Source organism: Choristoneura fumiferana, chromosome 9, assembly GCF_025370935.1.
Source record: "Choristoneura fumiferana chromosome 9, NRCan_CFum_1, whole genome shotgun sequence".
Lineage (NCBI taxonomy): Eukaryota > Metazoa > Arthropoda > Insecta > Lepidoptera > Tortricidae > Choristoneura > Choristoneura fumiferana.
In genome coordinates this window covers 11,910,660-11,922,714 of record NC_133480.1, presented here as the reverse complement: position 1 = coordinate 11,922,714, position 12,055 = coordinate 11,910,660, and positions in this window count along the sequence as shown.

The window sequence follows — 12,055 nt, the reverse complement described above, 5'->3', positions numbered from 1 at the left end:
GTTGCGCGCGTTGGTTGTGGGTGAGCAAAGTAAGTAATTGTTTATAGTTCATTGATATGATTCAATAAATTATAGTTTCTGCAAACAATGTGTAACAAAAGAAAGCGACCGTGGCCAGAGTAGAAAAAATAACTAAAGAGGCCAGGATAGCCAGAGAAGAAAATGTAATCCTTGTCGAAGATGTAGGTAACTACAATTTAAGTATTAACTGTGTTAAAATAATTGAAATTCAACCCGTGAAATACTTGTTATTGAGTAGTAGCTCCAGTTCAATATCTCAAAAACGGCTGAACCGATTTTGATAAAACATGTCTAAGAACTATCGCTAGAAAACCTGCTTTCAATTAAAAAACCGCATTCAAATCGGTCCACCCGTTTAAGAGCTACGGTGCCACAGACAGACAGACACACACACAAACACACAGACACACATAGCGGTCAAACTTATAACACCCCTCTTTTTGCGTCGGGGGTTAATAAAGATTTTCAAGAGCAAAATGCACGAGTTACTACTAAATACATCCAAATTACCATAGGTGTCCCTACAATATTTGAAAAGTTCCCTCGATTGCCTTAGGATCCAATCATCAAATCCTGATTTATACGAACGAAAAAAAAATTTCAAATCGGTTCACAAATAACGGAATTGTGAGGTAAAACCATTTAAAAAAATACAACCGAATTGATAACCTCCTCCTTTTTTTGAAGTCGGTTAATAAGGACACGCTCCAGGTTTTTAAACTGGTTTCAATAAACATATCATACAAGACCTTGTTACACGTGAACTAAATAATTTAGAATTCAGATTCATGCAAATGGAAAGAAATATTGAATTGCTGTTAAATGAGCATTAATTAAGGCGAATATGTTTTAAAGCATTTATTTAAAAGCACGCTGTTGCTGCGTCTTTGTGTAAAACTTTGTGTAAAAGTTCCTATAAATTGATTTAACATAAGGTTTGAAATAAGAAATGTGAGTTAAGTATAAACGTTTTGTATACTTTTAACTAACGGCACTCATTGATAATTTTATGTAATAGATATAATGTAATACGAGTAGTAATAAATAGTAATACCTAGGTCTCTGTTTGTTTAGTCCCAGCAAACAGGGACGGCATCACATTTATCTGTCGCAAAATTTATCAATGTGTTGTGAATGACATAGGCCCTTGATGTCGTCTATTTCAGAAATAGCTTACTTAAATTGCATTTTTTTTAACAGTGGCCGTAGTGGATAAAACCGGACAAGAGCGTGTCGGACACGCCCAAAATAGGGTTCCGTAACCATTTCGAAAAACTTAAGTACTTAATATTTTTCGAAGAATTTCGTATTTTATACAGAATCTTCCAAGTTTAGGTATATTTTATACCTTAGGCTGGTATTAACTCATAAACTACTAATAATTCTCAAGAAAACTTAGCCGTTATAGTTTTCCTTGAAATTTCGATATACTTAATACCATCCTGATTTTTTTCATAGTTTTCCACCCACCGGTTTAGATTTTAGAGGGGGGGGCGCTCAATTTTAATTAAAATTTGCACTTTTAAGTTAAATATTTCGCAAACACATCACTGAATCGAAAAATCGTCTTAGCAAACCCCTAATGGTTTTAAAATTCCAATCCAACGATACCCCACACTATAAGGTTGGATGAGAAAAAAAATCACCCCCAGTTTACGTCTATGGGAGGTACCTACCCTAAAAAATTTTTTTTAGTTTTTTTATTGTACCATTTTGTCGGCATAGTTTACATTTATATCCGTGCAAAAATACAGCTTTCTAGCATTGATAGTCCCTGAGCAAAGGCGCGGACGGACGGACGGACAGACAGACAGACAGACGGACATGGCGAAACTATAATTACCATTTTGGCTCCGGAACCCTAAAAAAGAACACGGTTAAAAACTAACGTATGTATAGCATGTATGTATGTATGTAAACTCTTTATTGTACAAAAGAAAAGAAACATAACACAATTGACAAACTTTGAGATACTTACGTACTTGTATAGTCGTATATTATCTCAGTAATCCGGATTTTCAATAACTTTTTATTAAGTTATGAGTGTTGTGAACTTACACATTCTTTGATAAATTGTACCTTTTTTGTTTTCAATTAAAAGTACTTAATATAAAAGTTGGCAAAATACGTTTGTACAACTACTTATCTACCTACCATTAAGTATAGTCACCTACAGTAATATCTGTCCACTCAGCAGAGCGTCCAAAAATATGGCACATCCCATCGGCGTTAGAAATAGAGTCGTATCAGATATTGATGCACACTATTGAGTGAGAGGTGGGTGCTGGTGACTGTACCTACTCGTATACCAATAACCGATGTCAAATAAGTCATCGAATCTCCGATTAATATTTTTTCAAGACACTGCTCGAAAATGAGGCTAGATACCTAAATCCAGTGCAGAAATTGCTTATATAAATAATAATAAATAAGTAATAAATATCACGGGACAATTCACACCAATTGAGCTAGTCCCAAAGTAAGCTTAGCAAAGCTTGTGTTATGGGTACTAAGCAACAGATAAATATAATTATATAGTTAAGGTCAAGGAGGGCATTTCCGTCATACTTTTTGATAAGTTCTCTTTGGCTGGTCATAACCAAGATGATATTTACTTCTCATAAACCTGATCACTGTAATAGATAAAGCATTTATTTAACTATATACAGGTATTCATATTAAATTGCTAGTACTGCTGGTCATTTAAACATGATTTTTTTTTTAAAAACATGTTAGTTGACGGATTTTCCGACGGTTTGGGGCTATTCCGTCAACCTACGATTTTTCTTGTATCGTGACGTATTACAAACATATACGTCAAGTGAACAAATACCGCTGAACTGTTACTCGAAACTGTATCTTATTTATGTAAATGACCTTACTTATATGGTAAGCCAAAAGTCGGGTATAGTTATGTTTGCTGACGACACGTCTTTACTGTTCAAGGTTAGTAGAAAAGATACCGACTTCATTGAGCCCAATGAAACCCTGTCCGTGATATCCGCATGGTTTGCTGCCAATAATTTGTTACTAAATCCTTAGAAAACTAAATGTATTAAATTCTCGTTGATAAATTCATCTAGCTCGAATTCAGTTTCTAATATAAAGTTAAATGGTCAAACTATTGAATTTGTAAAATCAACAGTATTTTTAGGAATAACGCTCGATTCTAAACTACAGTGGGGACCTCACGTCACAGCAATCGCGGGTAGATTGAGCTCTGCTGCTTTTGCAGTTTGGAAAATACGGCAGCTAACCGATGTGGCGACGGCACGGTTGGTGTATTTTGCTTACTTATTAGCATTATTTCGTACGGCCTTATTTTATGGGGATCTGCTGCAGACATTGAGTCAATTTTTATCTTACAAAAGAGAGCAATTAGAGCAATTTATAATTTGAAGACGCGTGAATCTTTAAGATATTTTTTTAAGGAAACAGATATCCTAACCCTGCCGTCGCTTTATGTTTTTGAAATAATCATGTATGTTAGGAAGAACATATGTGATTTTCCCACTAACGTCGATAAGCCAAAGGCTACTAGAAACACAGGGAAGCTTAAAGTTCCATCTTACAGACTGGCTAAAACCAAAAGTCTTTTCTGGGAATTGCATACGTTTTTATAATAAAATTCCAAAAAATATTATAAATGAAACGGATACAAAATTCAGATCTATTGTCAAGAAGACATTAATATCAAAGGCGTATTATAAAGTTAATGATTATATCATGGACAGGGATATTTGGAAATAATTCCGATCCGCATTAGCGATCCCTTCAAATAGCGAACCTACTGTGTTAAAAATAAAGTTGTGTTAAATATTTTGTGATGTATACATATCATTTAATAATATTGTAAATCTGTTTTAAAAAAATATATATACCTCGTTGAGTTTCTTGCCGGATTCTTCTCAGCAGAGGTTTTTCCGAACCGGTGGTAGATTTTTTTGACATTCATAAGTGCTTGTTATAGCCTAAATTGAATAAAGATATTTTGACTTTGACTTTGACTTTGTGTAAACTGCTTCCGACATCGGACGTTGCCGCTCTTCTTTAGTTTGACTGAAAGCTTTAAGAGTGAGGACGCGGTTTTAAAATGGACAATTTAGAAGAAATGTATCTTTTAGAAAATTCGTACCGTCATTTAATTCGTCGACATCAACGTCGGCGACGTCGTCGTGTCTGGTTAATGAAATATGGTTGCCTATTATAGACACTACTAATTAGCTTTTCGATATCCATAATCATTTTTCGAAAGAGTCGCTTTATTTTTACTAAATATACAATTTATTTAAGTAAACAAACACACAACTTGGCAGTAGCCGTACAATACTGACGACAAATCAAACAAGTTCGGATTCGGCAGTTGATCGTTCAACGGAAGATGGCGGTTGTAGCAGTGAACGCGCTCTCGTTCATTTACATAAGTTTGATTCGATCGGCCGAGTTCGGACGACGACGTCCGAACATAGTTCGTACGACAACGGATTAAGTGGACGCGTACTGTTATACGTGTCACTGACGTAACACATTTCGGTGCCAGTAACACAACGTTTGTGATCAAAAATTCTTACTCCTATGCGCCGGTGACACGCAAATTCGTACCTCCTAAAGCCTGGCATAGCGTAAGGGCTCAGCGGAACGTTGCCGGAGCCGAATGTGACGATCCACCACTAAGCACTTACGCTATGCTTACGCAATACTACGCTAATCCCACAGCAGCACAGCATAGATAATAATAGTACAAGACAGCACAGCACTGGCAGATCAGCCAGGCTGCCCAGTGCGCGGGAACCTTAATACAGTTTTTATTTTTTTGTACTGGCCACTTAGACCGGACTCATTTAAAAAAATAATGATGTACAGATAGTTCAACTCAGTTGTGCGCGCGGCCCTATGTGTGGGTAAAGCGATAAGAACACGTCTTGCTCGGACGACGACTGCCGCGTCACGTGAAAGTTGTATAAGCGCACGCACACCTAGGGCCGCGCGCACAACTGAGTTGAACTATCTGTAACAATAGAAAAATAAAAATCGCCGGGAGCCAAGCGGGAGCAACGCAGTCTTTGGATTGTTACTGTTTGTTTTGTGATAAATGTTTTGTATTTCCCCGCAGTAGTCGTGTAAAGCACAATGTTTATTCTCAGCCAAAAGTTCAATACTTAGATGAACTCTCTGAAAACGTAACTAAGCCCGAAAACCATTCCGCGGAATGTCTACCGCGACGGGCGGGGCTTAAAATATCTACCCCGCGTCGCGCCAGTTCGGCCGTAAAACTTGAGTCGTGCAGTCGCTCCGTGGAAAATTTCGATCAAGTTTGTGATTGTGTTTGTGCTCGAATCAATTTAAAAATATGCCGTCGTGTTGTGTGAAGTGGTGTAGAAACCACTCAGATATGAAAAACACAGGACTCACCTTTCATATGTAAGTAAATAAATATTTAAAACACCATACTTGGCGACCCTGGAAAGTGTTATGCAACATGTAACTAAGATTATTTCTTCCATGGATTATCTCACGTGATTTGCTCAAATAAAATATATATTTTTCTAGTCTGAATGATTATATTATGCATTAAGTAAGTATTACAATAGTGTTTAATGCAACTGTATCATGATAAGGACCATTGAGATACGAGTGCGAGTTTATAACATGCGGCAAAGCCAGAAGAAAATAAAAGGTACTTAGTAAGTGAACAATGTTTCCACTGTCGTTATTTCATCTCGCAATCGAAGTGAAAAGCAGAGTGTAAAACTCAAGCATTACACCCGTTTTCCCCTAGACGTGTTTATCGACCCTCGCCGTACCGGCTCGGATGGCTATATGAACGTCTTCGGTAAAATAGCTCGTTTTATGCTCTTGTTGTACAATCTACTATTTCACTTGTCATGCTCGTAAACTTCGTATTTATGCTGGATCTAGGCGACATAAAATGACTTTTTATGCTCTAGTATGCACTAGTAAAATTAAAATCTTCGTCTAAGGCGTTCGTAATCAGGTGTCAATCGAAGTGAAAAGCAGAGTGTAATACTAGTTTTAAACCCGTTTTTCCCTCAACGTGTCTATCTACCCTCGCCGTACTGGCTCGGTTCAATCAAATATTCGTTTTATGCTCATGTTGTACAATATACTATTCTAATTTTGTTTAAATTTTTATTCTGAAGTTCAAACCAAATAGCCAATTGTTTATGTCGGCATCAGTATATAAAAAATTTGGAGTGATTTTATCACCACCTGCTGTAATTGTAATAACAAAGATTATTTATTTTCATTGTTGTATTTAAAACATTCAATAAAAAAATTAACTCGTAAACAAGCCTATTTATTTTAGTCTAATAATTCTGCATAATGCCATCCACGAGCGAGTAAGATCGCCCCACGCTTGTCGCAAGGGGGCGGCGCCGACTCTTACGCGGACCAATCGCGGGCCAGCGTTGTGTATGAGAGTGTGAGTGTTACGTTGTCATTGCTGTTAGTTTGTTTGCGTAAATGCTACAAATGGAATCACAATCGAAGCGTTCATTGCTAGCAGTTACGCTTCCAGAGAATATTTATTCGTAGGATGAACTCGTATTATCGAAGGCCTCCCTTTCGGGTCGGACTTCGAACTAATTCGTTCATCTATTGCTTACTTTCCAGCCTTTACAATATACTTACTATTTTGCAATTGTTGTATTTTGGTGCTACAAGTAGTAGTAGTAGTAGGTACTAAAGGAACTTGGAGTTCTATATATATATATATATTTTTACAAAATTCAGGAGACAGACAGACGGACAGTAAGAGAACAAAACCTATTAAAGATAGATTTTATTATACACTGCGATCGTCGCCTTTTCACAAAAAGTAATTAATTATACTTCGTAAAACAATACATAATATAATTAAAAATAATAATTGAATGGTTGAACTTGCACCTTAAATGCAAAGTGAATACTACTTACTTAATTACTTGTACATAATTTATTTGTTACTTTAACTAGTTCAATCCACAACATTACTTGCTTTTTTTTAGGTACTACTGAAAAAATAGCAAGCACAAAGCACATTAATATTATGTCAGCAGTGGCCTTTGGCTCTTCCAAACGCAATTTTTTTCTGCCAGTTTTCGCGACACTACCACGTAAGGTAAATGTCCCAGTGGCCGACACTTTTATACGGAAAATCACACATTTGGTTGAATAACTTCGAAATTATAAGTCTTATAAATTTCACAGATATATCAAATTGTTGAGCGGTTTGTCGTTGATCATATTTTCGCTGGGTGCAATGTAGGAGGTGGGGGAACCACGAATCGATCGCAGCGCGCGCCGTGGCCACACAAGGAACTTTCGGCGGACCAACTGTCACTTTTACTGGTGGAATTTACGTATTCGAGCATTATTAAGCAAAAATAAATAAATATGCGTTACGAAACCTGCTGCGTAGTTAACTGTAAGAACAATAGCTAAAACATTGATCACAAATTATATAAATTTCCACAAGAAAGATGTTTTGTATGGCGTCGATGTCATTTAAATTTGACGAATTACACGAGCTCAATAATGTGACTCGTTATGAATTTATAATCTTCACATTTGGTTTCTTTTACATCTTGGACATATTGAGCCAAAACTAATTGTTTTCCCTTTATTGTTGTTTGTGGTTGGAAAGCGATGTCGTATAGTGTGCTCGAAATCCAGCTTTTATAATTAACTAGCTTTTACCCGCGGCTTCGCTCGCGTGAACCATAAACATTTCAAAGAAGCAAGCAATCAAGCAAGCAAGCAATCAAGCAAGAAAGCAAGCAAGCATGCAAGTGAGCATGTTAGCAAGCATAATTATGCAAGAAATAGTGCAAGCAAACATGCATTCGAGGCTGCATTCAAGCATGCCAGCAAGAATTCATTCAAGACTGCATTCAAGCATGCAAGCAAGCATGAATTCAATGCTGCATTCAAGCGTGCAAGCAAGCATGCATTCAAGGCTGCATTCAAGCATGCAAGCCAGCATGCAAGCAAGCATGCAAGCAAGCAAGCAAGCATGCAATCATGCAAGTGAGCATGTAAGTAAGCATGTAATTATGCAAGGAATAGTGCAAGCAAGCATGCATTCAAATCTGCATTAAAGCAAGCAAGCATGCAAGCAGCCAAGCATGCAAGTTAGCATGCAAGCCAGCATGCAAGCAAGTATGCAAGCAAGCATGCAAGCAAACATGCAAGCATGCAAGCAAGCAAACAAACATGCAAGCAGTCATACAAGAAAGCATGCAAGTGAGCATGTAAGCAAGCATGTAATTATGCATGGAATAGTGCAAGCAAGCATGCATTCAAATCTGCATTCAAGCATGCAATCGTTCAAAGGTTAACTGGAAGAGATCCATTTTAGGGATAAGTTCGCCTTTGTACATCTATCTTATGGGTGAAACTCTTTCCCGGCCCGGATAACACCGACATGGAAATACCGGCCCTGTTTTTTGTGTACACGTCCATACAAACTGACAGGAGCTTCTATGGGCGTGTACACGAAAAACAGGGTCGGTATTTCCATGTCGGTATTATCCGGGCCGGGAAAGAGTGTCACCCCATCTTATTATCGTGTGTTCTGTTATTTTCAGGTTTTTATGTACAATAAAGAGTAAGTAAAAGAGTTTTTGATACCCATGTTAAAGAATATAATCATCATCATCATCATCCCAGCCTATATACGTCCACTGCTGGGCACAGGCCTCCTCTCAGAACAAGAGGGCTTGAGTCATAGTTACCAAGCGGGCCCAGTGCGGATTGGGAACTTCACACGCACCATTGAATTGCTTCGCAGGTTTGTGCAGGTTTCCTCGCGATGTTTTTCCTTCACCGCAAAGCTCGTGGTAAATTTCAAATGTAATTCCGCACATGAATTTCGAAAAACTCAGAGGTGCGAACCGGGGTTGGAACCCACGACCCTCTGCTTGAGAGGCGATAGGTCAAACCACTAGGCCACCACGGCTTAAAGAAAGAATATAAAAATAGAAAAAAAAAAATAATAATAAGCCCCTCACAAACCTAACTCCACGTCCGATCCGAACATCTGTGATCACGTGAGGGGCGGACATTGGCAGCTATTGATTTAGCTACAACTTACCAATGGCTAACGGAGCTATAGTAAACAGAAAAATGCGATGCGCCTAAGAAACGGTAGATATCTACCCCAGCCGGGTACCGAAGCTAACCGCGACGGAGAATCCCGCCCTGAGCTTGTTAGCTCAGGCAGTCCCACGTATTCTGGGGGGGACACCGTATCGCAAAATTCTGCCCAGTTGAGAACTGTTGCAGAATATGAATCAGTACCAGACCAGACAGATGACAGACTGACCGACTGTGACGATATCAGTACAAACTCAGCAGTAGAGCCATACAGTCCATCAACAGCATCTTATATACCATCACCAATATCCTCCGTGGGCTCTCGCAGAGCACCCACGCCCGTCTTAGATGTTGCGCAGGAGGCGAATGCCTTTTTGCCTGCGTCCACTAAGGCTGGGAAACCTAGGGTGCGCATGAGTTAGACCAAAGATGTTAACCTATTCATCATGCGCACCTACTACAATATCACAAAATTAGAGACAGACATGACCACTTATAGAAAACAGTTGCATGAACTTTTCCAACGACAATATCCCACTGTTAAAGTGAGTGAACAACGTGTATCCGATCAAAGACGGGCCATTATTAGAAATAAATATCTAAGTGACCAAGAATTAACCCAATTGAAAGACGAAGTACAAAAACAGTTAAATAATGTAGATCTAATTAATTATTCAAACGGCTCTCATACCATCGCACGATCATACCAAAAATGATGCACAACAACACACACAAGACACACATACACTATACACACAAACACACATGTCCAACTCGTCCACTCAGACTGAGACCATGGCATTAACTTTAGAAAATGATATAGAAGCGTTAGTTAACCCAGACACAATAACTGAACCGAACACTCAAGTAATTCTTGATAAATTTCACTCTGCAATAGCCAAATACTCTGGAATTAACCCATGTAGTAGACCGAAATGACCAAAGTTAAAATACAGTAACAAACTCTCACAGTTAGTGCATCTATTTAACTGCGACATACTGAATAGATTTCTTTCTGACGACACACAACTAATAGATATTCATACCCTTATTTACTGCACCGCTGTAGTCATCTCTGAAGAGCTAAACTACAAGATAACAGAACACACACCACACAGTAAGAAAAACAACATAAACAAACCTCCATGGCAAGCTAGACTAGAAAGAGATATTGAACAACTCAGGGCAGATTGTGGTAGACTCACCCAATATATAAATAATAATAGATCTCGTAAAGTAGTGAAAAGAGTAGAAGAGATATTTAGGAGCAGGATTACACACACTAGACATGAAGCAGACAACAGAAAACCAGAAGAATACTTAGATACATTAAAACAGAAACTGGCACTAAAGGTACATAGACTTAGAAGGTATATGAAAGCACAAAAACGAAAGAATGACAATATTTTATTTGCAACAAACAGTGCTGCATCACACACATGGCTAAAAATAGGCAGTTTGTTCCCAGAAACTGAAGGTTTCATTATTGCAATTCAGGACCAAATCGTAAATACTAAAAACTACCGAAAATATATATAATAAAGATCCAACACTCACAAACGACAAATGCCGCAGATGTCATAACCAATCGGAAACCATACAACACATAACCGGAGCATGCATAACGCTAACACAAACAGACTACACACACAGACACTTTCAAATCGCAAACATCATCCATCAAAACCTGGCACACAAACATAAACTTATACAAGACACACACACCCCGTACTACAAATACACACCACAGGTAGTACTTGAGAATACAACACACAAATTATACTACGACCGCGCCATACTCACAGATCGTACTATCCACTATAATAGACCTGACATCACATTAATAGATAAAATAAAAAACTACATACCTCATAGACATCTCAATCCCTAACAACCACAATTTACAAAAGACCATCACGGAAAAAATAACAAAATACGCAGACCTAAAAGACGAAGTTGCTAGACTATGGAGACAGGAGAAAGTGTACGTAGTTCCAATAGTCCTATCTACAACAGGCGTCATCCCAAACCACCTACACCATAGCTTAAAATTATTAGGCATAAATTCACACGTTTACACAATTTTACAAAAAGCCGCAATACTTAATACATGCAGAATAGTGAGAAAGTTCATGCAACTAGACCCTGAAAATAGCCCTCAGCAATCTTCTTAAAAACTATTTATTCTACAACTTGCTACATTTACTTGGTGGATAACCCGTAAATGTAGTTAATACCAGCCTAGAGCTGAGAAAAAGCAATCCTTCGAAATAATAATAAAATAATAATACATTTTATTTCAGATGTGTTTTTACATTCATCTATAAGTAAGTTGGTTAAATCCTATGTTAGTAAAGACTTAAAAAGATAACCATAACTATCAGCTAGCGCACCTATAGCTTTCCTCACCATATGCCATACGAGGGACTGTCATAATGCTTAGAAAGCTTCTTCTAGATGCCGCTGCTGCTATACTGCGCACACGATGGAGAAGAGAGGCGGCCTTCTTCCGCATGATAGCGTGAAAGCCATCCGTTCGGGCAGCAACAAACATTCCAGACGCGCTGCAGTGGCGCAATAGCCCCAACAGCATCCTGAGGGCGTTGTTGTACTCTACACGCAAGGCGTTGTAGGCTTGTTTCGTGTACCGACACCACAGACCGCTGGAGTAAAAAGAGGTACAGTAAGCTTGAAAAGAATTACTTTTACTTCATCCGAACAGCGAGCAAATCTGCGGGCCAGGACATTACTCCTCACTGCTATGCCCTGCGTTCCTATAGAATCCTGTAGGAAGTTATAACTTAGTCTCATATTTTTTTTACAGGATAACTTTAGAAGACTCTTACTAGACTAGAGCATGACCTTATAAACGCATGTTATATGACTTTTTTAAATTTATGTCCTATAAACGTATTAAATAAAACCTTTTCCTCCT